This window comes from Bombus pascuorum, chromosome 10 (genome assembly GCF_905332965.1).
Source record: "Bombus pascuorum chromosome 10, iyBomPasc1.1, whole genome shotgun sequence".
Lineage (NCBI taxonomy): Eukaryota > Metazoa > Arthropoda > Insecta > Hymenoptera > Apidae > Bombus > Bombus pascuorum.
In genome coordinates this window covers 8894684-8921792 of record NC_083497.1, presented here as the reverse complement: position 1 = coordinate 8921792, position 27109 = coordinate 8894684, and the positions used below count along the sequence as shown (strand labels likewise).

The window sequence follows — 27109 nt, the reverse complement described above, 5'->3', positions numbered from 1 at the left end:
TCAAACGCGAGATAACAAGAAAGGGTTGCTAGAGATGGTTGTTGCAAGGGACGAAGAAAGCGGGTGAGAACGAAAAGAGGGAAGAAGAAGCCCCGGGGCGGAATATTCATGATATAAATGCCGTGTAATGTGCGCGCGTTAAACTTCCACCGTGTTTTGAGCAATATTGATCTTATCTAATGGTATTCGAGACGTCTTGGTATCCTTCGTCATGATTGGTTGGCTTCGAGAACACCGAGATGGAAACTCGGTGTTGTCTGAATCGCGTCGACTCCAATCTTCTTACTTTGTTGTTTACGCAACGAGATTTGTTTTATTAAGTTCTATCATCAAGTAGATTGCAGAGTGTAAAGGCGGAACATTGTGCTACTGGTTTCGTCTTCCGCTCTCTGTTAGTTCCTCTTCGAAATGTCGTAGAAGGAAACCAGTCTATTCAACAACAGAAATTCTTGAAAAATTTATCATACGTAAGTTTATCGTACAACCCAAAAATTTTATCATACGTTGCCACGTAACGTTCCTTCTTTCCTGTCACTTTCTTCCCTTCCTCCCCTATCTCCTTTGTTTTATTTATTATCCTTCTTTTTCTACTTCCTTCCCTACCTTTTAATTCCCTTCTATTTATTTTCGCCTTTTCTTCACCTTCTTATCTTTTCCTTCCTTTATCTCTTATCCCCCACTCTTTGTCTTTCAACTTTATATTCCCTTTTCCAATTTCCCTCCTTGCTCTTCCATTCCTCCTTTAAGCGGACCAACGCGAAAGGATAAAAATTTTGTCACATTCACGGAAATGTAAAACAAACGTATCGTAATGTAACAGAAACTCTTCGTCGATAAACCTTTGCAATATACTTATTTTAAAAAGTCTACAAAATGATCTCGCGTGTAAATGTAACCGCGTCACATTGAATTTATCGTCCCATTAGGATTAATCATTTGGATGAATACCAGCCAACAATGGCTCGGCTTCTTTTTCCTTTCCTACTTAATCTGTTTGAAGAAATGTTCTCGACTTATTTGTAAGTTGCATCGGAACTTGTTTTCGATTCCTCGAAACGAGCAAACACGCCTCTGTCGTGCAGAGGCTGCTTAGAATGCCTGTTTCGAAACCGCATTTCCGCGTGGCCTGGAGACGATTCCTGACGAGCAGAACAACTAAGAACGCATGGTGAATCCTGAAAACTCGCGTCGCGATCGAAGGTCGTTCTTTGGTGGACCACAGGCGCGCGCGCGCACTTTTCGTTGAATGGCAAATGCGAGCGAGAAAGTCAGAGAGAAAGAAACAGAGAGACAGAGTTCCGTCAGAGATAAATTTAAAACGGATTCCTTTCTGCTCTGCTCCACCGTTTTTCTCGTTCCCAGTATGGAAAGTCAGCCTCGCGATTGTTTCTTCGAGCGTGAAAAGCGAGTGTGTCTCTTGGTTGATCCGCGAGTCCTATGCTAATCTTATTTGTGTACGATTACGTATGTTTATAACATGCAAAGAAAGTCCCGACGTGGAGGCGCAGGGCGTTATCAGTGTTTAGTCAGGAGTGGTGGCGTTTCGTCTCCGAAGTTCGAAGCGGACCGACGCGAAAGGAAAAAACGCGTCGTGGAAAAACAGAGGAGGAGTCGCCGCTGGAAAATCCACGCTGATTCTCCTCAGGAAAGCTCGTCCTGTGTTCCCGTCCGGTTCGTCGATTTACGCACGACGTTTCTTCGTTCGACGGAGACGAAATACCACGGGAAAAGAATTTTTCGAAACGAGGTCCCCGAGGAGTCGGCTCGGTCGCCTTGGAAAAAACAATAAAAAATGATTCGAGAGACGAAGAGCATGAGCGACAGGGCCGTTTACTCAACGAAATTAATGAAAAGCAACGATCGGTAGGAGGTTTTAATCCACTTTAGCCAGAGACGCACCGCCCCGCCTAGATCGCGATCCTTTAATTCGCTAATTAATACCGAGCTCGTTTCTCCTTCTCTTATTCAGCTCTCTTCGCTCTGTCTCGCTTCGATTGCTTCTGTTTTAACGAAGAAACGAAGAATCTTGAACGTCCAACGTCGCCGTGTCACCATAGGGTGAAAGGGGTGGAAAAATCGCGGGCGAAACGAAGTAGAGGGTGGGTTCAGCCCACGAAAAAAATGGGGGCCAAGGGGGTGCGGAGTGGGGTGTAGAGGGGTAACGACGAGCAAGCTCGACGTGTGTACACGAACGGGGCCAAAGGAAAAAAATATAAGGGTACAGAAAGAATGAAAGTATAAGAGCCGACTTTGAAGGGCCATCGACTACAGATAAGAGGGACTCCTAAGACTCTTTTAAGAAAAGGTTAAATAAAGGTCGGGGAGCCGCGCTTGTTGTTGGCTGTTCAGATTCCTTCGACCCCTTTCCTTCCCTCCCTGGCCACCGTAACGCCACTTATTTGAATCCCGAAGGCTCCTTCGACTTCAGTCTCGGCGCTGCTCCACTGCTACATGGCCGTTTCATCGTCGTCACCAGACCTTCATATCTTTTATATATTAGGATTTTCACCAACCATCCACCCCCGCGATCCTTATATATATATATCCGTATATATAGATATATATTTCTTGCTCTTTTTTTCTCTCTGTTTACTGTTTGGATTTATTCCAGCTCCCCTGACCTCTCCCTACGCCCCGAGAGAACCGCACCAAACTACTGTACGCCCCCGCCTAGCCTGTGTATATGAGTTCTCCGGAGACCTCGGTTTCCGTCTTTATACTTTCGATTTCCCCCCTTTGGTTGAAATCTCTTCGATCCTCTCGCTTCGTCTTCCGCTTCATCTGTCTTTGAAAAGCGTTGAAACTATCTGTGGCTGCGCACAGTGCCGCTCCCATGGCACTCGTCGTGAGTCACCCAACATTTCGTGAAATATACGACAGCCTGACGCGAGCTTCGTTTCGATGGCGAGAAGTAACATTCGAGGTTGCGGCGATTGCTTGTTTATTTGAATCGAGACGGGAGTGTCGCGAGGAGAATACCGAGGAGATTTGTAGTCGGAATCGAAAGATAATTTCCTCGCGAATTGGTATGTCTGAGGCTATGGTTACGGCGGATGCGTGTTTGAAGGAACTAGGAAATAAAGTATCTGAAAAAAGATGTAGCTAAGATGTAGCTTGTGGTTGCAATGGAGGCCTGAACGAGATATTTGAAGATGGAAATGAATATACTCACAAGAATATTCGTTCCTTAGTTTCATTACATGAGTACATGGTTAATGTTCAATTCTCGATAAATAAATTACTTACTTCCATGAGTTCGTTGATTATCAGAAGATGACAGCACTCATACCAAATTTCAAGATAAATTTAAAAAATAGCGTCTTAATCACTTCTTCTGCTTTTTAATTTATCGACTTGATTAATGTTCACAGAACATTGTAATCATGGGGTCTTCGAATCTATATACTGATTGTTCTGGCGTTATCAGAAGCCTAATTTTATCAGAAAGCACACCCGCTACGATCATAGCCTAGAAGAGAAGTTTGAGGAGAAAGGATAGTTTCGCGTTTGGGACGGTGGAATTCGATCAATTTGAATTCAGTTCGATGGAAATCGATAGGGTATCGTGAATGTTCGACTCGTTACGTTGCCACGGTATCTGGAATGTTTATTTAGCGTCGTTTTATACGCGCCAATTAAACTGCACGCACAGAGAGTTGCCGTGAACGTCATCGGAACACTTGTTACAGGAAAGAAATAAAAAAACGGGGAGAGAGGAAAAAAAAGAAAGAGCGTTGTCCAGGGGAAAAAATTCGGCGATTTGCACTGTCGATCCGTTTATTCCACAAATCCGAATCGGATTTACTTTCTAGCTTTCCCTCGCGTTCTATATTGAACATCCCTTTTGGATCTGTTAACCGTGATATTTTCATAGCCGCGATACGCCATAGCAAGAATGTTCTATTATGTATGTATTGATTAAAATTCCCGCTCGGATCTCTGTCCATGGACCGAGAGCGTACTCGCTGTTTGATTGATTTTTAACATCGTAATACCGAACGCACCCGGAATTTCTTCATATCGCAACGTTTTTAATCGGCCGCCTAAATTGTAACCGATGAAAAAGGAAATCTACCTGTCTCGCGTGTATTTTTTTTTTTTTCTCCTTTGCATCTATTAAAACCAAAATTATTCGGTGATTCATTAGAATAATTATCAGAATTATCAGAACAATTATCAGAAAAACTGGGAGAAACGAAAGGAACTTTTATGTAACAACGTTCAAAATTTCATTTTCGATTATAACAGAAGACTTTCATTAGAAACGCGACCTTCGTCCATGTTCGTCTTTTTATAGGAAAATTAAGACATATCATTTTTTTATAACATCGATTCCTCACCATGCTACTATCCCGGCTTCTCACTACTAAAATTAGAAAATCCAAAAGCTTTGTTAAAATTTGATAGACGTCTAATTGACGTTTGATCTAAGATATTACAATTTCGATGAATCGCTGAATAACTTTCGTTTGACTTTGTCAAACCAATCCAGAAGTAAATGATGTTTATATAACATATATAACACTGAAAAAGATACAATGTATTCAAAGGAAAGTATTATGAAAATATCACTATAACATTCGAGCTTCCATTCGTCTAACCGTGTTCAAAAAATATAACTTTGCATAAACGTCTGCAGTCTGGCGATTAAAATTCGAGCAATTTATCGAAACGCACAAAGTCGTTTGCCCGAACAGCGTCGAAAATGGAGCAGCGCCTGGGGTACAAAACAAGGGTTGCGCGGAGATGTCCCCGTCTCTCGTTTCGTATTCACGTCGACGGCCAATCAGAGACGCGTCTCTTTACACCCGCCTCCTGTTGACGTTTGTCATAATATTTTAATATTAAATCGCGTTACGACCAGCCATGCGTTCGCATAATCAGACGTTACTCCCTGGCCGCCGTTTATATACGTGCGACTGTAAGTCTCTCTCCGGGTGAGAGCAGACCGCAGTGTGAACACACCGAACAGGGTGAACGAGAGCAGGAAAGTAAGAGAGACGAAGGACGCGACACGGAGAAGGAGCACTCGTCACCCCTCGTGCAGTTCCACGTGAAATGTGGAATACAAATTACTCCGAAAAGTCCCTATTCCCGGCCCCGTTTTCCGTCATTCGTCGCGGCACGCAGTCCCTATGAATTCGTCGAATAATTCAGAATTAGAGAAACTATGCGTGTCTCTTTGGACACTGACGAGTCTTTCGAAAGACACGTCTGCCTCTTCTTCCACTATCGCCGATTACTTCCCTACCCTTATTCTATACCAAGTTACTAATTTCTGTGCTGCTTCTAGCTATTCCAAAGTTCAGACACGTCTGAAAATTCTAACCAATCTTAGCCATATAGTAAGAGGTAAGGACATTCGAGCCATCTGAGCTTCAACATCTTAAAACTCGATCTTGAACTTCGCACAAATTGGTCAAATTGTGTATTACGAGACACCATTAGTCATTAATACCATAATGAAAGAATATGGTATATTTGAGGTTCAACAAAAAAGAAAAAAAAAAAAAAGAAACAAAAACGAGAAAATGATTGGAATATATCTATGGTACGGTTATTTGAGTCAGTGAGGAGGCACTATATACGTAAGAATTAATAAAACATTTCACAATTTTACTATTTATTCCACTACTAATATAGGTAACTTAAAAATTGTCTTTAATTAAAAACCGAATTTAGCAAATTACTTTGCTTGACACAAATAATCCTACCTTAACCTATAACGATTCTCGGATCAATAAGAAACACGAGCAAAAATTAAAGAAGTTCAACGACTTGGACTAGAAAAATAACTCGATCGATCAACAAATTGATTAACCGATTAATACGAAAATTTCCCAGAAACCCGATGGGTCGTAGCTATTCGATAGAAACGAGGACATCTAAATGATCCAATGACTTTGTTCGAAAAGGATCCTGCAATATTGAGAGGAATTAACGATTCTGGGAACGTCTGCGTTGGATGGACGGACCGGTCCAGCGACTAGGAAGAGATCCATAGAAAAGAGAAAAGGGTGAGTAAGCCTGGTAGGGGTAGTAGGTTTCCTGGGACGACTCACTAGCCAGCTGGATATTTGGAAAATGGCTAGAACCAAGCGAACGGAATGTCTCTGGGCTCCATCGTTAACGGCCTGTGTACATTATAGATGGTCCCGTGATTGGTTCGTCAGCCTCTCAAAAACTCCAGCTCCCGTCGTCGTAGTCGTTCCTCCTCTTCTCGTTCCGTGTTGTTACCTAGCTTCGATTCTCGTTCTATCGTTTCGTAGGTTCATTTCAGCTGGCCCCAACCAACCACCCCACCTCGACTGCCTTTCACCCCCTAGACTTTGTCTTTTTCCAATCGTCAATTGACAATGTACAGAGGCGGCCTTTCACGGGTATCAATTAGTAGGATTCGCTCGTCGTTGATGTCCGTACGATCTCAGCTTTCGATCTCGCTTTCAATCCCCTTTTACCTTGTGTCAATTCGACTGCTCTATCTAATAAAGAGATCGACACTATCGGTGAATTTTTTATCGCACAATTGTGCGCCTTTCGTTCATGAACTGAGATATTCTCTTTGGTAAATTTTAGTTTTGGTTCGAAGTGTTCTTTTCCAGAGGAGAACTGCAGCAATTTTCCAATTTTTTAATAGAATTATCTTAAATTTTATCAATATCGAATACTATGAAAGTCGCACGAATATTCGTCATATTATTCATCGTATTAATTATTCGTTATTTCAAACTTTGAATATACGCGATTTATATCAAATTTCTTTTACTTTGATATGCTTCATTATAATTAGAATCGATAGAAATTATTAGCGATTCTGGGATTCATGCTTTCAATCGATAATACAGCAAAATTTAGTCATATCGTCTCGTCAAATTTTCAAACTTTTCAAATATACCACCTAATACGATAAAAATTCTTCCAGTAAATTATAGACATCCTCGTAACCACAAAAATAAAGTCAGCAACGCAGAAACCACAATCGTACGAGCGAAAGAATGATCACGGGAAAACGGAACCGGATAGAAGGAAACAAAGATTGGGGCGGCATTATGCAAGGTAAACGTTGCCAGAAGTATACCCTTTCCCGTAGGTATCCGCTGTCTGTATGTACAAGAATTAACGCATAGAGGTTGGGAGTGTCGCAGCTGGGTAGGCGAGATACAGAAGGTCGGGGGTGTCCAGAGGCAGAGAGCGCGTGGCGAAAGAGCACGAGAAAGGGGCGAAGGGGGTCGGAAAATTGGGGAGAGATCGGCGGAGGGTGAGAACGAGAACGGATAACAGAGGAAGCTGGGACAGAGGGTGCATCGAAGAGAGTAATTTCGGCATTCTGCGGGTTTGCTTACATCCATCGGTTCAGCGATTTTCGTTATGCGTGCACCGGTGAACGTGCACCGTTGTTTCTCCACGGTACACAGTTAGCCTTCGAGAATTTTTCCTTCTTTCTTCACTCTCCGATACGAACGAACGAAATGTTACTCGTGAAAGTATTTGAACATTTACACACTCGATGATAACACAGAAATCCTTTATGCGTGTATCGTGAGTGTTATATAAAATATTTTGAAATTTCATTAACACTAGAATGAGACGAAGACTGCAACGATTATATGAGTAAAATTTGAAACTAATCTAAAAATGTATGTGGAAGTTACAAGACATTTACTTTAGAGATATGTTTAATGGAAAATTAGCGTATGGCATATGTAATTTAAACATATAGCAGGTGTTAAAGATGATTCCACCGAATATTGAAGTTTCTTAATACGATGATAAGGAACTGTTTAGATACTTTTATGATTATGACGTTTCGTATAACACATATAATACATTGGAATATTTTTGTAAACTGGTTTGTCTCTCAGGAAGTTCAAATAAATAAAGTCGTATTGTATTTATCTGTATTCAATAGTGTAAATATTTGCGCAAGTTAAATAAAAATCCAAATTCTCCTGAAATCCGATAGTCACGATTTATCGAATAACAATACGAAATAGTATGTTTTTCGTGATTACTCAATTTCATGTTCGATGGACGCAAACTTTATTCCATTATCCTTGCTCTGGCCTCGTTTACCGATAGATTCTCTTTACCCTTCATCCCCTCGATGACAAGCAGCGATAAAACGCGAAATATTTTGTTTCTTCCCCCGTACGCTGCTAACTTTCGCCATTAGCCACTCCCTCCCCTTGATCCCCCTTTGGTTTTCTCTCGGGGGCGAAATTTCCTACTTGGCCCGTCGAAGAAAATGAAATAAAGGATGTATCTGTTTGGCGTAGCCCATAATTTCCCTGTTTCTTGACCCCATCTTCTCTTCCATCGTCAGAGGCCACAAGCACACCGTTGCAAGCCTGTGGGCTACCAGTCGTTAATGAAAATCAAACAACGGAAAAATTACATCCACTTGGTGGTAAGCGTGCGTCCCACTCTTTTCCACCCTTGAGACTTTACAGGAGAAAGGAGTGGATAGGGCGCGCAGGGTGTTAGAGGGGTTTGGAGAACGGTTTTGCCTTAGTCAGCTTTTCCTTTCCTCCACTGCATCAGCGGCCCAGCCAAGGTTTGTACTCGGGTAATCGTGCAATTCTTTCCTCGTGCCTTTCGCTTCTTCTCTTCGTCTTCCTGCTATTAATCATCTCGCGCGTCTCACGCGGGAAGGAAAAAAATTACGAGGGCCGCTGTTTTTAGGACAAAGGATCTCGACTTTAAATCGAACTTTACCATCATGGTACACGCTGAATCGTAAGATTCTATTTTTCTTTATTCTTTCTTTCTATTTTTTTTCCATATAATAATAGGCGCATAGTAAACGCAGTGCAGCTTTCTTCTTCTTGGTGTGTAAACTCTTAGTTCCTAGATGGGGGTTGAAGAGCGTAAACGTCTCAGAAGAATCGTGCCAAGAGAGAACGATGGGAAATTAATATCGACACGGTTTATACAAGCAGAAGACACGTCTGGATAAACGACGGTTGTTTTCTTAGAACAATGTTCGAGGCCCCTTTGTGCCGGAAACTGGTGTCTACGCGCATCCTTAGGCAATCGCCGTATAACCTGCGCACCGTGTTTTACTTTCGTTCCGGTTAATAATTCAGTATCAATTAGTGGCCGGTTGAATTATAAAAGAAGCTTTCATCGTTCCTCGACGTTCTGAACCATGGATTTCGTTGCTTCTTTGCCAGACAGCGAAAAACAGGGGGTAGCAACTCCAAGTCTCGTCGCATCTCAAAACTTATACTCGCAACTGTATTAATCGCAACAGCAATCCATCGACAAGAAATCTTATAAAACTGAAATATACTTTAAGAAATAATAGACCATAGCACACGGTAGAGTTTCGATTATCCGGTCTCGTTGTAACTGATCTGCGTTTTAATTGACTATACTTCTGTTTTGACGAGAACGATTGACCAAAAGAAAAATCACTGACACATTCCATAATCATTTTTCTTCGTCTAATCATACGTCTTATCATACATACATATATGTAAACCTACATACAATATACTTTCATACGTACATAAATAAGAAACCCCTCAATTTTTTATTAATAATTGACAAATTAATGATAATTGATAAATGCATAATATTCGGGTCAAGCGATCAGAAGTTCAGGTCCGTAAAGGCCGGGAAACTGTACAGATAGAAACGCACGAACAATACGTGGCACGATCTAGAGGCCATCGATGCTTTTTTAGCAATTCAGAGTTCAGAGTTTGCCGTTTCGAAAGAGAGAGGAAAAGAGAGAAGAAGGAGAACCAGTCGGAGAAGAGACAGAAAGGAAGGCAGTGAATAATGGAAAGTAGCGAATTCCTTTTCTGCTAGTCGCGGCCAGACGAGCTCCATTAAAGTCCCTAAATCCCCGACGTACTCCGCCCCCCTCGCGTAGCGCGACTCTCCCTCTTCTCACCCTCTTGGTGTCCCTCTTCGTACATGGACGGATCATGACCAAGCATACGGGCGTTCGCTTTTGCTCGTAGACGCATATTTATTCGCAGTCCATTTTGGTTTGTTTGCACAAACGGGAGAGAGTCCGTCAGGCCGACGTCGGACCTCTGTTCTCTGCTTGTGCCATACGGTCGCCGTGTCTGCCCGCTGCTTTTTTTCCAACGCCTCTTGTCGCTTTCGCATTCCTACGCTTCTCTGCTCACTTCCGGTGCTCCACGAGTAGATATCGCAAGGGTGATCGTCACCCTCGTCCTCGGAATATCTTGTTTCTTTTCGAATCTCGTCACCCGTCGCCTCTTCCAACGAGCAACTCAACTTTGTTCCTGTATTTGTACGTTCAGACATTAAGTCTAAAATATTTTGTCTCTTGACATTTGACAAAAGTATGTCCAATCGCTTTGTGGAGAATCGTGGTATTTTGAGGATTCTTGATGTGACAGAGTATCTGTCAAATTTGTCGCGACAAGAATTCATAATCTTTCTGGTGTCTCCTTTAGATAGAAACATGAAGTTTCTTGCTTCCAACTTGTGCTTTACATCTTTTGATACTTGACAAAAGTATCTCTCATAATTTAATACAGAATTGTGGTAATTTCCAGCGTTCTTGAAATTCTTTACACGACAGGATACCAAATTTGCCGTGACGAAAATTAAGAGTCTTTCTGAAAGCTTCTTCGCGACGAAACATAAAGTTTCCTACACGAAATTCGTACTTCGCATCTTCTGATACCTCGCAAAATGATTTCCATTCATTTCTCAAAGAATCCTATAGTCATTTGTGCTATTCTTGGAATTCTTAACGCGATAGAATACCAAATTTGTCGTGGCAAGAATTAAGAGTCTCTCCAAAGCGAGCTGGAGGCCAAGGCATCGGATGAAATCGCGGTTAAAAATTATACGCTATTACTCAAGTCCCAGAAGCGGAGCAGTTCCTCTGATGATACAATTAAGTCCGGCAACAGCAGATTTTCCGACTTGGAAAATTGTCCGATATTTTTCACGCGGCGGGATGCGAGGGTACGTCGTTGGATAGGGGATGGTCGGAAAGGGGTGAGAAAAATGCCAGGTTGTTCGGAGCTCAGGAATTAGGAAGACGACCGGGGAAATATCGAGAAAAGTATAAGGCGACTTTTAAACACCACGAAAGGGTGGTCGCTTGTTTTACTAATGAAAGTTCGCGACGTGAACTGATGGATCAGACCAGCTCGATTTATCGCGAAAATAAAGCTCGCCGATTAAAGCTGGGATTTCTGCAGAAATGAAAAGAATTCCGCGTGGTTTTCTGACTAGAAACGATCTGTTGTACATCCACAAAGAGACCAAGCTCGATTTCTTCAAGCAGAGTAGAGGTTTCGCTAGTTTACATTCATTTATCCTGTCACCCCTTCTCGTACTCTTACGGCGCCTTAACGCCCGATTCTTCTTCCCTCTCTTTAATATCGACATTAATATTCAAGACGGCGAACGAAATGAATATTAAACACAGTAATCGTTTTAACTCTAGTCCGGTGATAATGTTCGGACCACCGAAGATACCCGCATGCTCTCACCTCCGGCGGTTAATTTATTCCTCCAATTTCTTTACGATCGCGCACGATTATTAAATTACCAATGAATCCAATGAATCTCTAGAAAACAATTCACACGGCCAACAAATTTTACATCGTCTCACCTGACCTCAAAGACACGTAGCATCTAGCCAATGAAATAAGAATTCCTTAGGTTGAAAGAATTTCCATCGACGATGTTTCTAAGTAAATCACGTCTCAGCCGGGAAGTCGAGGAGAAAGGAAGCAGCAGAGGGGATGGTTCCCCTGTTTTTCCTCGCTAATTCGCCGGGAATTGCGCGAGAAAGGAGGAAGCGTGATCGCGAGAGGAAGGCTTGCTCGTCTCGGTACACGAAAGTCACATTTGTATTCCGTCAGCGAAGCCAGCGGAATCCGGGGTGCGCTCTAAGATCGCGCCGGATGAGGTGCTTTAAAAAGAGAAAAGGAGTAAACGCGAATAGCAGGGCTCGAGGGTGAAAAACCGGGAGAAAAGGTGCCGCTGCCATCGTCGTCGTTGGTCCGTGTCTCGTTTGGAACAACGGAGATGTTGGAACGGGCGACTACGAGAAGGGGGGTGGGTGAACAGGGGTCGGAGTTGCAGGCGCGATCTCGTATATTTCATATGCAAGGCGCCTGTTTTGCTTGGCCCCGGCAATATTATTACCATATTTTTCACATAATGCGTCCGCGTGTATGTCTCTTATTTCACGCGGCAACCAACCACCGCGAAAAGGATCGTCGCGGAGTCAAACGAGAGATCGAACCTGGCCCCGCGACCGGGCGTCTTAACGTCTTATCATTCATTGCTCGCGCTGCTGCTTTTTATGGGGGCTACAAGCGTCGCGGACACCCACGATGAAAAGTTTATACGCCGCGGTTCTGACTTGGAAAGAGGCGGCTTCTTGAACTCTGGCGAGGGTGTGAGAAGTCTTTAGGAGCGAGCACGCGAGATATATGAAAGCTGAGATTCTTTGGAAGAATTTGAAGCGCGGTTTTGGTGACAAAGAGACGCGCGAGTAACATCATAGTATCGAAAAGGACAAAGTATGGAAATCGATTAATTTCAATTTTTATTTGCATGGAACGGGGGTGAGAGAAGTTTAGAAGATTTAAATATATAAAGATACAGCGACTCATGAAATTATTTGTACGATTACCGTAAAAAATTTTTATGAATCTGTCATGCGTGTTATATGAAACTGTAATGAGATACTACTATCATAATTATATCGATAAAATTTGAGACCAGTCAACTGAAAGTGCGTATAAGAGTTATTTCATTAAGAACATATGAATAGTAGTCTGAAACATGGAATTGGTATTAATGATTGTTCCAATAAATATTTTGACTTCATGATGTAAGGAATAATTGATTGTTAAAATACTTTGGTTATTTCTCCGAAGTGTATCCTTAGGATAAATATGTCATAGGATAAATGTCGTAAATTTCCAATAAAACTATAATAATCGTGCTTCATTACAGTACTATGTAATAGCTAACAAACGCACGAGCAATATCATAGAATCGATTAGTTTCAATTTTTATTCCTATCTGAACGAGGCTCGTTCAAGCGCGATAAGTCACAGTCGTCCAGTGAAATTCCCCGTCGCGTGTAAACACACCTCAATTAAAGAACATGCACCGTGAGCTATGTATGTACTCTGGCTGAACAAATTATCACGAACACACCCCTGCGCACAATGCTAGATATATTCGAGCGCTATTTCGTTTTATGCCGTTCAAAGCTTCCCTGCCGCACCCTGTAAACACGGTTAAACTTTGTTTCATAAGAGTCACTCGAACGTTACGCCCGGGAGAATAAAAAGCTTCAATTTTTTTCCTCTATCTGACCGGGACATGTGTTTGGTCGCGTTTCACGTTGTTAATATCAAACATCGGTCAACAAAGTGTCCATGTTTCATGAAACATTTTGTGTCGATAGAGCGAGAATCAAAATTTGTCCTGTTCCATCGTCCATGATATTTCATTGTGAAATTTTTAAACTACAACATTCTATTTCTCCGTTAATAAGATTTACCATTGATATTCCAAAAATGAGATTCCCCGAGATATTTATTTAATATTATCGACGTAAAAATCTGGCAGTCTACGAGTTATAAGAAAGGGGTGTTACTATCCCGTTCAACAAGGAGAAGGCTCGCACCTCGAGAAGCATTTTTCCCCGCGAAAGAGGGCCAAATAAAATTTTAGAGTCGCCGAGAACTGTCGATACGATCGGGGGAAACGTTTCGCTTTTCAATACAACGGCCTGTGTATCCGAAACTACCGGCTCACCCCCTTGTTCTTACGTGTACAACGCGCGGGACCTATTCGTGTGTAGATTCCAGAAAATTATGGCCGATAAAGAAACAAATTCCGAATTCCACTGAACCGGGGCGTTATAAACATTATTCCGCTTGTAGCAACCCCTTTTTCCAACCCGAACGAATCGTCCGATTCCTTCTTCCGAATACGATTTTCGAGTATTCCAAGGCGAGTAATAAACAACGCGAGATCCCACGTATATATTTCCAAGCGATTAGAGACGCTTCGCGCAGATCCATTCTCACAGCGCTTTTGTTTTGCACGAGAAATTCAATTTACAAGACTATCTATTCTGTTGAATCACTGGCTTTCCATAGGGCACTGATAATTAATTTATATGGTGACACGAAAAAGGAAGTGTAAAATCGGTGGTTGAGTACATGAATATTAATAATTTTTATGCTAGAAATTATTTCCTATATCGATGACAGTCACCTATTATATCGTATGACACATTATACTTAGACTACGAATTTTTATATAACGTTTTAATGAATGGAATTAAAGAAGTAGAGATCAAACAGAAATTTATAGAGTCGTATAAAATCTAAATAGGGATTCCAGCTAATAAATATTAAAATGAACTACGATGAACTCTATCTTGGATGCTTTAATATCATATTATATGGATTTAGTATCTTTTTACACTTTCAAATGTCGTATAAATATTTAAACGCCCATAGTGTAGTTATACCAGATGTAACTCTGTTTCCTAAAAGTATAATGTTCCTTCCTACTGCTTCTAAACACTTTTCACCCACACTTTTAAAATTTTTAAAACGTTACATTAACTAAAGAAATATAATTTATGCAACCAAATCCCAGGAACTTTCCCTATTTAACAAAAATATTTAGATTGGATGAACATACTAATCTTTACTTATATCTTACACACCAATTGGTCAGATAAAATTAAACCTTGGTAAATCGTGATCTAAGAGAGCAGCAACGTGATATCGAAGAGGCAGGTAGAGCTGTACGTATTGGAAATAGATATCGGGAACAATGGTACGGAGGAGTAAGAGGGCAGCGAGCAAACAAGCAAGAAACTGTTAATACGGAGAATCGAGCGAAAATTCCGCGTTGCGTACAAGTTCGGCAATGTGGGTCGAATTGTTTGTACAAATCGGCCGCGTTTCTCCACGTTTGTACACACTTATGTACACCGTCGCGTCGATCTGCGTGCTCTCGCGAAGCACAACCGAGCCGAGCTTCGAGATACGTGGGCGTTGAAGACTCGCATATGGCCATCCCCTTCTTTCTTTCTCGTTCGTTCAACGACGTTGCCATCCTTCCAAGACCAAGCCACTCTATGTAAATAGTTGTGTAACGCGGTATAAGAGGCATTAAATAAATAATAGTCGTACGCGGTCCATGAAGTTGAAAGGAGAGCGCCGCCCGTCGAGAACAGATGTGTCAACATTCGTCCTGACCGTCGCTTCTTCCTTCTTTTTCCTCTTCTTCTCAGTGTCCTGCTATCTTTTACTTCGTTACGGTTCGAGTCGCATCTTCTTACGATTTTTGATCGCTCGTGTTATTAAAAGATGTTACAAAGTACAACAAATTATTTCTGGATCGAGAATGGAGGCTAAGGACTTCGAAGATAGCAAAGATATCAAAGAGTTATTTAAGAAATTGGTACAGCGCACGTTGATGTTGATAGTAAAGATGCTAACGTAATTTGTTGTAATCAGAGAGTGTTTGAAGGAGGATGCGAAAGTAAGAAATATTTCGAAGTGCGAAGTATCGATTTCAAAGCCTGCTCTTCTATAAACATGCGTAACTTATCCATGAAACTTTCAATACTTTTTCCTATTACTAATATTATATTATTAAATATTATTTCCTATTTCGGAACAAAAATACACGATATTTTGCACAAACTTTACAACATTTCCTTCCAGATCAGAAAATTTCTCTTCGTTTAATACTTTAATATTTTCATATAATGATTCGCATGAAAACTACCTACACTTTTGCGAATTTCGAACTTGGAAATATCTTGCCAAATTTCAACTTTTATTCGCGCAACTCCTACCTACTATTCTACTCGTTCTAATTTTTTAATACTTTGATATTCGATTACTTTCTAAATCACATATCAATAACAACAGCGTTGTGAATTCAAGAAAGCAAATGTCCAAAGTGAAAATGTCGAACTGTTAGGGAAAGTCTACGATCTACGGAATGACCGTGACAGAGTGGCGCGACCATTTCGAGCGTTCTAATACCTCGTAGACGCTTGCTCGCAGATTCCGTAAGGGGGTAGTTTATATGCAGGCTACGGATGGGTCAGCATAGGGGAGATATATATTTTTCAATATAACTCGCGCGGCCCGGTAAGGGTCGCGAGAATCGTCCAAGAGAGTAGGAGTCGACGTTATTTTTTATCTTTATTAGATTGCCGGGTACCCGTTAGTTGAGGTTCGACGTGCTACGGACGAACGTGCATGAATATCAAGTGCCCGGTAACACGTGGCGCATTTTATCGTCTTTTCACTCCGCCTGGCTGTGTCCTTTGGCCGAGTTGCCACTATCCTTCGTCAACCTCCTCACCGCGGGGCTGAGAAATTCTACAAAGTAACTTTCTTTCGTAATCTACGCTTCCTAACCAATTGTTTTCCTAACCCACCAGGTGATCAATACTTTATTAATTCTGCGGTCTGCCTTTTAAACCTGGCATTGTATAAGTAATGGGACACTGCATCGGAGTTTACTGCTCTCTTATTTATATTTCCCTTTACATAATAATTTATTAAGTAAATTGACAAATTACACGGTGTGGACATCTCCTTCGTCATTTCATAATTCTTTTTCAAAGTTTGTGCAAGTTCTTTTATTTTATTTCCAAACATGTTACTGTTATGTAGGGATATTTATCAATACTGATAACTTGCATAGATAACAACCTGTACAATATTACTAACAATATTATTTCTATTGTATCATATAAGATAATCCCACTCATTTTTTGATACGGTAGACTAAGATTATTCAGTGACAGATTTGATGTTATTTAAAGTATTCTTTAATACGCGAATAAAATTATGATTAGAGTATGTTATAGTCGTCCAGTATGTTAACAAAAATAAGTATACAATATATAGTATCTCAATGTAAAAATATGTCTTTTCACAAAGTTTCTTTTTTTATTGAGTCTTTCATATTTCAATTATCATGCGCGTTAATATTCAACCATTTTCTTCCATATCAATTTTCCACGATTTAAACGGAATTATCAAAGATAAAAATCTCCCTTGGGTCGATGTTTTTCCTACGATTTTTCCTATCGCAAGCCAGCGCACGTGAAGATCGCCACGGTTCAACGAAAAGGTTTGTCTGCTGGCGAAAGAGCTCAAACAAGAAGAACGCAAAGCAGGATGTTTGTTTGAAGGTCCGTTAATGTCGTCGTGTGTATTGTTTACCGTATAACCGCTGGTTTCCCCTCCGAGTTATTCGAAGTTTGTCGATATTGAAAGAACTCGAAGCGCGCGGCGGTATCGTTCTTTGAAAAATACTCAAGGTAAACTCGCGTGTTGATTGTATGTTCAGCCCGTGAGAGTGCTCGTATGTGTAAAGAGAGGCCGCGGCCTCGCTGGAATTTCCAGGATGCTACATCGACTCCATCGCAGCCACTTTCGTACTGTGGGAATCATAATCCCGGCTAAAAGATGTTTCCACCAGCTGTGTAATGCACGACCGAACCCCTCCCACTCTTTCTTTAAAACAAACCCTCTCGATAAAAACGACGTGTATCGGTTCCCTTATCCTACCGCGTCGCGATCGACTACAAATATTTTATTTTATGGAAACAATCCCTCCATATACACCGTAATCCTTTCATATCGACATGTTTGAACAAACTAATCTCAAATACAGCGGTGCTGCGCTTTGACTATCAAAAATTAATGATTACAATATTTTTTTTTAATAAAGACACGGATCAAGTCCACTATGTGTCTGTTATCGAGAGAGATACCAATTCTAGGAATTAAAAATGCAGCTGTAACAAAAAAACAGCACTATTCTCCAATAATACGAGTAAACGAACGAAAACAAGCTGAAAATCGATTAAAATCGATTAATTTTTTCAAATATGTTACAAATTTATAGTCGATTAATATTCGTAGCGGTAAACTTGTGCAGTATTATATGAAATATGTACCTTCCTCATTCTTCCAATAAAAACGATTCAAATAAATATACAATCTCGTACGAAGCAATAACAAAATATTATAAATTGAATCTAGAAAACCGGATGGTTCAAAGAAAATCATAGAAGTTTAATATTCTTTAAATCCTAAATGAATGATAGAAGGTTTTAAGAAAGGAGAGCAGCGTAGACGCACCTAAAGCGGTGTAAGGACGCGTTCACGTCCGGTAATTAATGGAGACGTAACGAGTGGGCGTAGCCGTGGACTAATATGCGAAATAAATCTGCGGTAATAGTAAGTAATTTGGCCAATAAGTCGATAACAAATTGGGTTTGCCAACGGCAGTGCGCGGGACCCGTAATGGCAGGCAAGTGACCGGATCCACCCCCGTTAACACCCCCTGTTCACGGCCGTCCGGTAACCCTCCGACGCCCACTCACCCTTTTCCGCCACCCGTCTAGATTTCCCTTTTGCCAGCGTATTCATATTTCACGGACTTGTAATATAGGAAAGTTTTGTTTAAGCCATAAAGCCAGGTAGCGACGTGGCGGAGTAGAATCGGTTTACGGGGCTAGTCACCCTTCAACGGACGCGATAGAGAAATGGAGAACACACAGGACAAGAGGATGGGAATGAAAGTGAACGAAACGAGACATAATTCACGGTGATGTAGCGAACGCGTGGCCATTTTCACGCGTGTCTCTGCGTAGAGGTGAAAGTTAGCGGTCAGTGGAAGAAATTGTGAGATAAAGAGTAAGAAGGGCGAGTGGAAAGCGAAGGGGCGTGATGTATATCGGTCTTTTACGAAAGGAAAGTCTCGCAGAAGACTGGGATACAGGGATCAGATCGTTCTTTCTCAAGACACTACTTTTTTCTAGAGAAATTAGTTTCCAGAATGGGATGACGATAATCTTTCTTTTTTCTGCAAGTATCTAAATCTACAGTGAACTTGAGAATATCGAACACTACAATTTGTTGAAATTACTGTACAATAATTAGAAAGTATCATAAATCACGTATTGGAAAAATGCTAACTTCTCGGGAATAATTAACTTCCATTAAAGAAGGGGTAGCGTCAAGTCTTGTTTTTTATCTAAATTCACCATGAATTTGATCGTTTACAATGAAAATATCGAATACCGCGATTGCTGAAATTACTATGCGATGGATAGAACGCATCCGGATTCAATTTCACGTATTTCAAGAAAGCATGAGAGAAAAATGGGATGAAAAACACGCAAAAGAATATATCGAGTCTTCGGAGAAAGTCAGTGGCGGGGATCAAGGAAAGAAGTGGACGTCTTCTTTCGCTCAAAGACGATAGTATTCAGAAAGTCTGCTGGTCAGTTGTAATGAATAATGTCCACATCTGTTCGGGACGTCCCATCAGTAACTGCTACCCTCTCGGCCCCGCGACATCCTTTTGCTTCACCTTGCTCCACACCCTAAAAACCATTTCCACCCCATCGCTGCTTTCTCGCTCGATTTCGCTGCATATCAAATTATGGAGTCCTGAATGGCCGATCGTCGCCTGCTGCTGCTGCTGCTGTGTGTGCTGTGATATATTTGGATATATTAAATTTTTTTCCCGCTCGAACATCTAGTCGGGACCAAGCGCGTTTATGTCCAAGCGGAATCGATATACGATCTGTCCACCACAGGAGAATTCGATTCTTCGAACATGTTAGGCAATTCTTCCGAATCTTACTCATCCAACATCATCTTGAAACAATCTCTCGTATTCTTGAATCTTTTTGAATCGTAGCTCTTTCGCCTCGTTACTTTTAACTTAAGTAACTCGAACAATTCTGCCTTGAAAATTCCTCGTTCTTTTTTTCTATTAATTTACCCCCATCTTTTAATGGAAGCTCTCTTCGATTATAAGAGAAAAAGCGGGACAGAGTAAATAACTCGAATTTTAAAGGGTTATCGGCTTGTATAAAAATCGACAAACAAGCATGGCTACCCTTCGGTCCACCTATTCGCAATTCTCCAGAAAGGTCGAGCGGCTTCGTTTGCATACTCGCCAACACCTTGCGTGTCCATTACGCGGGGGTGGCAACGGCCGAATGCCGGGGTGACGAGCAAGTGGACCAAGGGGTGGGGGATCGGGTAAGAGGTGTGAACCGTAAACGCGCCACGTGCGGCAAATGGAAATGGACCAAATATCGCTGCAAACACTCGACCGTGCGAGTATCGATATACGACGCACCCTCCTCCATCTCTCCCGGTCTCCTGATCCCCCTTTTGCTACGAGCAAAGGCACACACGCGCGCACACAAAGAACCACGATTCCACGGTCCGTTTGTCGTTTATACTGGCGCACCAGCTCCGCGCCCACGCCTCACACCTTCCTTTTCAGTCTGTGCACACGGCCGAACGTCGACTGGACGTTCTCGCCCTGTGAAAATTCACCGGTCACTCGAATCCATCAGGTATCCACAAAATATCGCAAGGCACTTCTCCCTCCCTTTCTCTTTCCTCCGGCTGTTCGTTTCTCCGCGCTCAGTCGCGTGCACGTGCGTAAAATCACGCGAACGTAGGCTTTTATCGTCATCGGGGTTGATTCAGATTCCACCCTTGAGATTTGACTGAACTCGAGGCTACTAAAGTGGGTTTCTTTCATTCACCCCTTGCCCTACGATATTTCTAGTAACTTACTAATCCAGTTAGTTGTTCGTTGTACACCATATTGATATGCTACACGTCACTTGTATCTAATTTCTTGATACTGGGCTTCGTATCTCGTATGGATTATTTATGTGGAGTAATATGAATCACTTATCTAAATCGTTTTTTGATTGATCAATTTAAAATTGATTCAGAGTCTGGTTTCAGAGACATTTCAGATATCGTTTCGATTACTGGCAGTAAGAGACGAAGAATTGATTGTTCCCTTATTAATCATGGAAATTACTACCCTGCAGTCTGGCTACGTGTAGACCTCTTATCTGACAATGATCAATAACGAGGTGTTAACGATCCTTTACGACGAATTGCACCTAATAATAAGGCCGAAACTGAACTTCGTAACAAATGCATCGTATCTTTATAAAATCAGAGCCATAAACCGATATTGTAACAAGATATACAAGACAGCGATATAAATACGGCTATAAATTTTTGATATCATCAGATAAGGAGTTGAATTCCAAGAAACCACGTTCGAGGCTAAATCGTTCGGAAGACAGAAGGTCGTAAAATTTTCTCATTTTATACTTTCCATTAATTTCCCTGGCTTCCCACCAACGAATCGCGTCATTTTATTTCGCCTACAGAGTTAGTGGGTCAACCGTCCACCATATTTTCAAGGCCCAATCAATCAGGTCGACGATACAAGCGAACGTAGTTACGTCGTTACGAGTTGGCCGCATTCAACGCATTAGTGTGGAGAATTAACTGGATTCTGGTTGTCGCCGCGGCCAAAAAGAACCCTTTATCTACCTCGAGAATGTAGGAAGATTACGAGGGAAGCAGTTTCGCCTTGGTACGATTCGTCCGTGCGGTTTATCCATTCATTGGATTCGCGAACTGGCACGGAAAACGGACCGCGTGTCCAGAAAACAGACGAAATCAAAGAGAAACGTGCGCGCAGAGGACCGTGGCAAGATAGAAGAAGGACAGGATGAAACAGAGGGTGTGGAGGAGGGATGAAGATAAAACGAGCGAGTGCTTCTAGCTAAACAAATATGTACTCACGTACTCATTCACCTATCTCTCAGTCAGTTCTACCTACGCTGCTACAGCCCTTTTAAAGACTTTTCCCGCTGTCCCGGACTCTAACCTCCAGCCGTCATCCCTACCAAGTCCCAGAGAACAGTTGGCCGTGCGTACCACGGGGAGTTTACAAGTTCGAGGAAGGGAGAAAGTAAGAAGTGGGAGAGACGGTTTCTCTGGCTCTTTTCGCGCGTTCGAAACCTTTCTAACCGCTCTAGACGTTCCGGGCAGACGTCGGACCACGTCGAGTGTCTACCGCGATTGTGATGGCCGGCTGCAACGTCATTCACCAAGACTTTCCAAGGAAATCCGCGTGGCTGTACCGCGAAGAGTCATTCTTCCACAGGATAAATCTTTCTCTTGTGAGAAATTAATTGTTATCGAATTAGATGTAATCAGGAGCTGAGCTTTCATGTAAAAAATTACGAATATTATGTAATTGATTAAATAAAACAATATATGACAGTATATGAGTCGATTCATTTTTATATCAACCAAAGCGATGTTACTTTGCTACCAAGCTAATATCTTAATGATCTTTCGGATACAATAGTGAAATAACAAATGCGAAGCTTAGGGCAGAAGTAGCGAGGGTAACATTTTGTAACTTCCACGGAAGCTCAGAAATTCAAATACAATACTTTGGATCAATGCGGATTGCATATATTGTATCCTCATTTATGGAAAAAATATATCCGATCTACTTTTCTACTGAGTCTTTGAAATAAACCTATATAAATATTCACACTCAAAAATCATCAGTAAATTTCCTTATATGGCGGTCCGCTAGTCAGACAAGCCTATTCTACTGTACAATTATTTCGCTGTCGTATCGAGAAGGGAGGTTCTTTATTAAGAAAGGGAACTCACATAGTCCGTGCTGTAAATCCTGAAATCGACTAAGCAAAAACGTTTCGAACGGCTACGTGCAGGGGCCGAATTTTTTTTCACGCACTCGGATGCATCGATCCTTCTCCAAGAGCCACCTATATATCCTTCCGGATCTAAATCCACGAAGGATTTTGTCTGACGCGGCTGGTGCTCTCGTGATTCCCCAGGAATCCTACGAAAGAGAGAGAAAACCAGGTCCGCCTATTTGTTTCGTCGCATCGTGTATTGACACTGCGCGACGGTAGGCGTCGCGGCGATAATATATCGACGACCGGGTGATATATGCCTCGCAGGAGTGAGTGGCTGTGCAGAAGAAAGACTTGTCTCATAAAGTATAGGGCGATTTGTCACGGCAGTTTGTGATGCGACTGGGAGAGAATAATCCTCTGGATATCATCTAGCACAACTTGCTCCCCTTCTGTGTTCTTTCTCTTTCTCTCGCGTCCTCTACGAACTTTTCACCCCCTCCGTCCTGAGAGCGGATTATTCCTGACCCGCTGCTATCACCCAACCCCCAATCGTTCCTCCCACGTGTTCTTCGTTAGTCTCGTTTCGACGATCCTACGAATTATTCGCCGTTTTACCACCTCTCTTTTTCGTCTTCGAAATTTACTCGAGATATAGAAATCCTCTGAGCCGAGTGTTTTCTTCTGACTATTAAAAACATCGTCTCGATGGGGCAGCGAATTTGATACATAAATGTTATCGAAAGAGGAGATATTTAGTGTTATCGTTGGTTCGTTACCGATCGATAGTTTAATTAGAAAGTTTCCTATTCTATGTTTTAATACGACGTTAGAATACCAGCTAATTATCCACGTTCGGCGAGTGTCTCTATCGTACAGCGTTTTACTATTCGGCCGTTTCTTCGGCCCTCCTAGCCATCCCTAGCAACCCTTCCCATAAATTCGCCGTTTCCAACTGGCCGATTTATAATTACCGCTTTCATATAGGCGAAGTGTAATTTGCTTGTGTAAATTCTACACGCCTCTCGTTCCCAAGTTAGCCGCGATATTTCGCCAGCGAGTACACCCGGTCGTTCTTCAGAGCCTGGCTTACCGATGATAACACTTTTGCCTGGAATTTATCTTATAGTTCGGTCGGATTCTTCGGATGGTAATTAATCGACTTTGCTGGATCAAAGAGTGGCTTTTTCCTTGGCGATATCCCGCAGCTACGTTGAAACTTGATCGTGATTCGATGTTCGTTGCAACATAAACGTCCTGCACGGAATTACAATTTCATGAGGTTCATAATAGAGACAGCCTTCGTACGATGTAACGAACGTTTTAATTCCCATTGCACGGCTACTATTGCCGTGTGCGGTAGCGTTATATTTGATCGAACTCATTTCACACATGTGTACGACGTCTAATTGCAAAATACAGAGGTGTAACGTGCAGGATCGCGATGCATCTCGAACTCAGCGATGATATATATACCACGAGGCGAAACGGTGTTCGCAATAGCAGCCGCGGACCGATTACATTTTAATGGGCCGATACATTATTCAAAAACCGCGGTTTCCTTATCGATCAAACCACCACAGCGGGGGTAATAATATGCATTGTCAGAGCGAATTAAAAAATCAATCCGAACACCATCATCCCATCTGCATTTAGCGTACAAGTCGTTGGTCGGCCGGTAAATTTTACATTAACTGCACCTATTAGCGTTCGACTGTAATCTGTCGCCTGTGTGTGTACGAGTATTTTTATATATCTATTAAATATAGATCGTATCAAATTACATTTTCCTTGAGATCATTGGGATTTGTAAATGCTGAGTTCTTTCCCTGTCGATTAACTCCGTCTCCTTCTAGCTCAAAGTACGATTATAAACTTATCTAAAAATATCATGTATCAATGATTTTTATTTCAACGTTTTCGTTGTCACGGTGCAGTAGTTAATGACGTAAATTAAAACTAAGGTACTAAGAGACGTCGTTATAAATAAAATTCAACTACTGTCAATCTTTCAAAATATTCTAGAGGAGATACAGGATGACTATAATAGAATAAATTCGAGATAGAACTGTTTTCGGGTGAATATTTATTTCTGACATTAGTAGAGGTATTTATCTAATTCTAATGTTAGTAGAATATGCATTAAAAATTGGAAGCATATTCATATCTCTTTGTAGTAGATTTTACGATACGAACAGAAAATTTAGCGTAAGAATACTAAATAAGGAATTCCAATAATAAAAGAAGCAGCACTAAGAAAGGAATTTCAGCAATAAAAGAAGCAGCACTAAGAAAGGAATTTCAGCAATAAAAGAACTGTACAAGGGACACTACACAAACAAAATTTTTGACGATAAAGAAAGTAATGCAGAAACATCGTAGAAGGAATTCCAGCGATAAAAAGAAAGAATCAGCAAGAACACCACATAGGAATTCCAGCACTAAAAAAGAGCAACGTAAAGACACTAAAGAAAGGATTTTAGCGGTAGAAGAAATTTGCTGGAACATCTAATAAAAAAATTCTAGCAACAAAATGAATAGCATAAATATACGAAAAGAAAGAAATTCTAGTCATAAAGTCGTGTAAAGACATTAATAGCAGGATTCCAGCAATAAAAGAAATAACGCAGAAATTTTGAAGATGGAATTCCAGGTAAAATAAGCAATCCAACGTTAAGGAAAGAATTCCAACAATAAAAATGCAGTTCCAGTTATAAAGAAAGCGACATGGGGAAGAATTTTAACGGTATAAACCATAGCTATGCTAGACGCATCTTGTCAGATTCTGAAGCTATCAGATCTTCATCTCTTCGTTATTGTCATACGCCTCAAATAGGTTTTCCATTCATGATCAATTATAGGACCTCGATATACTATAAAAGCTACATGACTGAAAAGTATGTAACGAAGGAATTCCACAGAAAGTGGAATTATTGGATTCTAAGGGTTAATCATCGTTCGCGAAACCAACTTCTAAGTTTGATCGACTCCCCTCTAGAGTTATAGGACATTGTATCGATATCGTAAAACGATGGGCAATATTTCGCAGCGGTTTCGTGCGAACGGTGGCGCAGTAGCCACGCGACTGTCGAGCAGGTAGGAGCTTTCAGCTTTTCGAGCATGGAGCTTCGAGGTTTCGCGGTTTCGGCGGGGATAGGACGAGGCCGGTAGAGGAAAGGGCGACCTGAAGGGAAGGGGACAAGCGTCGGCGCCCGACGATACACTACACACCCGACACAACGATGAGTTCACCGATCTCAGTGCGTGCCACGCGTCCGACATGACAGCACGCATCATTCTCACTCCGCATCCAACACCTCATGCAATTTCCTAACTCCACCGTTATGAAACATAGCAAAGTTTCTGATCAAAATCTTCTTAAATTTCTTAATCGATGAATCTGATATAATATGATATTGATAAATCTATTAACAGCAACGTCAAGTTTTAAAAGTAACGAAGGAAATGTTAAAAGGATGTAGTACACTCTATTCTATTGAACAGTGGTTCCAGTTTCAAATTTAATCGTAGATTGAATTAAATATAACAGCGATCAAGTTTAAGGATAAATAAGTAAATAGTCCATTTTTAGACTACTCTACCTCAAGCTACTTTTTCGTTCAGGCGACTAATTTAGTCGCTCGGGTTAAAGTACGAGGAAAAAGAGAAACGGCGAGTTACGAAAATCGTTTTGCGCATGATGAACTAGCGACAAGAGGGAAGGTAGAATTCCCCGCGATGCACGATATGAAAATTGATGCCGCGTGGAGGAACATAGCTGGCGCACGGGGCGTCAAAAGAACATCGAGTTCTCAACCATGTCGTTGCCATTCTATATTCATAACCCCGCCATTATAGGAGTCGGTAAATTTGCAAGAAGTTACATGAAAACATGCCGCGTGTACACTGCCACCCGTGTATCGTTTCTCTGATCCCGTGAATTATGCAATCACCGAGAAAAAGTGGCAATTATACGTAATACGAGTACGACACGCGTTTCATTAACGTTTTATCGTCAACTTCCAGTGATTCACAATACGTTGGCAATTGTATCGCACGAATAAAAAAAGTAGGTAATGCGTAATGTACGACAATTTTCCTATTGCAATGGAACGTTATTATCTCGTGGAGGAAAAAAAGAAATTAATTTCCTCTAAGTGCGATCGTTTCATCGACAAAGTATTGCCGGTATTATCTCGTTTTATAGCAGGCAGACCGTACGATGCTGTCAAGGGAACGCAGTGTTTACGCTTTATCGTCCGGCAAGCTGTTTTCCTTATCGATCGCGATTGTTATCAGGTCATCTTGCAGGCCATTGCTTGCAAATGCATCTAGCCAGGCTGCGACTTTGTGTCACCGTAAAACTTGCTATCGAGGCGAAAGACGACTGACTCGAAGCTTATGAAATCGTTTCCCGACGTCCACTTTTTATATCCCTTCTTACATTTGACCAATAGAGTTCAGCAAGTTTCTAGCGGCATAAACGTTTACGTCGTAAAGAATCACCGAGTAGACTGGCGAGTTTTGGATAAACCAAAATAGAAGATTTTAATTCCTCTCTTGCACTTG

General features: G+C 41.5%; 1 protein-coding gene across 18 annotated transcripts in view; it reads right to left on the bottom strand.

The window, feature by feature from the left end:
* The window catches only part of LOC132911245 (forkhead box protein P1-like), a 216469-nt gene that overhangs the window by 25339 nt on the left and 164021 nt on the right, over window positions 1-27109 (bottom strand). The window lies entirely within an intron of this gene.